Source organism: Berghia stephanieae, chromosome 13 (genome assembly GCF_034508935.2).
Source record: "Berghia stephanieae isolate SIO BIC M18660-M18661 chromosome 13, UCSD_Bste_1.3, whole genome shotgun sequence".
NCBI lineage: Eukaryota > Metazoa > Mollusca > Gastropoda > Nudibranchia > Aeolidiidae > Berghia > Berghia stephanieae.
Window position 1 is genome coordinate 3,516,587 of NC_088372.1, and position 3,531 is coordinate 3,520,117.

The following is a 3,531-nucleotide window of genomic DNA, read 5'->3' on the forward strand; positions in this document are numbered from 1 at the left end:
AGATAGTTTGCGCTAGGCTAAGAAGCTCACAATATTGCCATCCGGAAGTATAACGGACCAATACACAAAACTATGTGTAACCTTGTATAGTCTGGATAATAACGTTTAGTGAAAATTACTCATAAACATGGATGGCAAAAAAAAAAAAAAAAAAGAAAACAAAGACCAAAGTGACGTCAACTTACTCTTTCTATACTCTTCCGGATGGCAATATTGTGAGATTCTTAGCCAAGCGTATACTATTTATAAGAAGATTTATGCACAATATCGTATGTCTTGAATATTTAGCAACATTCAAAGAAAAAAAAATGTTTTTATTTTCAGTCGCACCAATACTGTAACTGTAACTGTACCAAATATCAAAACAGCCCATTTCAGTAAATAGTCCTTTCGTTACGTCACTTCAATACGCTTCAACAGTCGTGACGTCACTTCCCTGGTAATGACGCATGGTAACTTAGTAACTGGCTCTAAACTATCGGAACAATGGCGGACGCCCTTATGAAATATTTCTCCGACGAGCATAAAAGCGTATCCAGAGGGGGAAAAAAACACCATTATAAATCTGATAATGTTTTGACTTTTACACGTTCTGATCACAAGACATGAAAAGTTCTAGCCAGCATGAAGAATATAAAGTACCGATTTTCTTTCTTTAGAACCACGATGGCCGCCATTGCTGGGCGATGAGACATCAGACTATTGAATCCAATTTCACGGAATAATCTGCCAGAGAACACGAAAAGGTGACAGAGTGAGATAGATTTCAGAGACTATCACAAGGAGACTGTTTTTTTTTTTTAATTGTTTAGATCTGTTTCTGTTATCGGAGGTGGGGCCCAAATGTTAAATGAAAATGCAAAACATGTAATTTATTATGTAAATATCTCGAAGACAATATCTCATTTATATGCAAAGTGTTTTCATTAACCCTCTCCATACCAACTATAGATAGTTTGAAGTTGATGTCACTCAGGTCTTTGTTATTGTTTTTTGCCATCCGCGTTTTTGAGTAATGTTCACTAAACTGTATTACCCCGACTATAAAAGTTCATAATTACACAATGTTTTATGTGTTGGTCCGTTATACTTCCGGATGGTAATGTTATGAGATTCTTAGCCAAGGGCATACTATCGATAGGAAAATCGTCACATTCGTTACGATACAACCAACATTTTTCTTATTCAAATATCTCTTGTACATCATAAAATCTTAAGGAAATGAACAGTGTGCTGTAAAGCATGTTTTGCTACAGAAATTATGTATTGCAAGAATTTTACTGCTATTGTAACTGAGTGATAAAAATCTATTTTGTGTTTGTTGGGTGTGCCGTTTTAGGGAAAATTCTGAAAATTGCTGGCAAGGAGAGGGTTAACTCTCTCCTTACCAGCCATTTTCAGGATTTTCCCCAAAACTTCACACCAAACTTACACACAAAAATATTTTTTTAATCACTCAAAAACAACATAATATCTAAGATCTTGCCATACATAATTTATTTAGCAAAACATGCTCTACAACACACTGTGTTCATTTTCTTTAAATTTTATGATATCCAAAAGAAATTTGAATAAGAAAAAATGTTGGTTGTATCGTAACGAATGTGACGCTTTTCCTAAAGTTGGTATGGAGAGGGTTAAACAAAATTCTTATGTCGGTGAAAAGCCTGCAAATAAATAACTTAAGCTTTTATATCGCGCAATATCCACTTAACTTGCCCAAAGCGCTTTGCAAAGAGTTCTTAGTCTAGCCAACAGCAACACTTAACATGTAGGACAAGACATGACGCCTGTAAGGCGATATCACCAATTTTTCCGATAGGGACAATGCCGTTAACAGTCAGGTACCCATTTTTTCAACCGTGTACGGTGAGAGAATGTGAGTCAAGAGTCCTTTCCAAGCACTTTAACTATTCACGCTAAGAGTAGGGCTCGAACCCAAGAACTTCCGATCCGAATGGCGAGTGTCATACCACAAGACCACATAACCGCACGAAAGATACATTTTCCAAAATTAATAAAACAAAACACATTTTTATGTAGTTGGTACGGTGAGGGTTAATTCGTGGCCTTCGTAAAGTTATAGCCTGACACTGACCAAAAAATGACGTCAAAATGCCAGTCTTTTGCCACAAAAGAAAACAAATCGTGAGTTATATTCAATAGTTCAACCAATGAAATAACTCGTTTCCATGAGCTCTACTAACGACAACTCACTAGGCGGTGCATAAACCAAATAATGACGTCAAACTGCCAGTCCTTTTGGATTTCAGTGTCAGGCTATAACATAACGATGGCTACGGTTAGTTCCGGTATTATCTCCCTTTTTGACCAGGTGGTTTACAACAATACGTGTCAAAGTGAACTTTTTCTCAAGAAAATAAACGAACCAAAAAAAAAAAAAAATAAAATAGATAAATAAAAACAGCAAAACAAAACAAATCAAAATAAAAACCAAAACAAAAAAAAAAACCCCAACAAAACACAAAAAATAAAGCTACAAAAATACATACAAAAAGAAAAAAAAACAACAAACAACAAACAAAAAGAAAAACAACAACAAAAAATAATTTGAAAGAGAAGCATAAAAAAAAAAGAAACAAACGAAACAAACCAAAATGCAAAATGAAATAACCGCCCCCCCCCTCCCCTAAAGAAAAAAACAAAAAAAAAAAAAACAAAAAAAACAAAAAAACAAACAAACAAACAAACAAAAAACCCCCACACAAGAAGAACCTGTTGTATCTACTCGTATTTTAAAAAAAACGATTTACGTACCTTGAGTCGATGACTACAAATTGACTTTGTTTTATAGATTAAGATAATATCACGAAGTTGACGTCACTCGGCTCTTAATTATTATTTTTAGACAGCCAGTTGAGTGATTAGTTTTCACTTTATTCTCTCTAAAAATGTATACCTACTCAATTTTTAAGATTACACACAAACAATATCGCGTATTGGAACAATTGATCTGGCAGGCACAATTGGTGAGTATTTTATTTTACCTATACGCACAGCATCATTCCGATGCCTATGTAGATGAATCGTTTGAATTGTGTACAACTATCGGTGCTTTATATATATATATATATATATATATATATATATATATATATATATATATATATATATATACATATATATATATATATATATATATATATATATATATATATATATATATATATATATATATATGTTTTGTATCTATAATTTTGGTTCCAAAACAATAATACGTATCCGATGGTGCAGATTAAGATAATGGCTTAATTGTTTATGATTATCTGGCAAATTGGATGATTGTGAAACTTGGTCAATGATTATGATTGGATAATTGTATTGTGAGGGGCTTTTGGAAAATGTTTCACAAGTCACGGCTTATGAGGAATTGGGCAATGATACGGTGTGAAATAGTAAATAAAAATATGGAACTGTGTTTTCAGTCCACCAGTGGACTGAATACAAAGCTGTGTATTCAGTCCACCGGAAAAGATTATAATTATACGGGCTAAATTGTTTGACCGAGCG

The 3,531-nt window shown here is 33.5% G+C and overlaps 1 protein-coding gene across 6 annotated transcripts in view; it reads right to left on the bottom strand.

The window, feature by feature from the left end:
- Positions 1–3,101, bottom strand: part of LOC144958550 (protein SpAN-like) — a 41,447-nt gene extending 38,346 nt beyond the window's left edge. For 2 of the 6 annotated variants that reach the window (XM_078890594.1, XM_078890595.1), the window contains exon 1: positions 2,779–3,087. The gene's annotated coding sequence lies outside the window, so the exon portion shown is untranslated. Of the gene's footprint in view, positions 1–642; positions 727–2,778 lie in introns of all 6 variants that reach the window. The other 4 variants (XM_078890596.1, XM_078890600.1, XM_078890598.1 and 1 more) reach the window with 4 other exon arrangements.
- Positions 3,102–3,531: the final 430 nt, after the last annotated feature.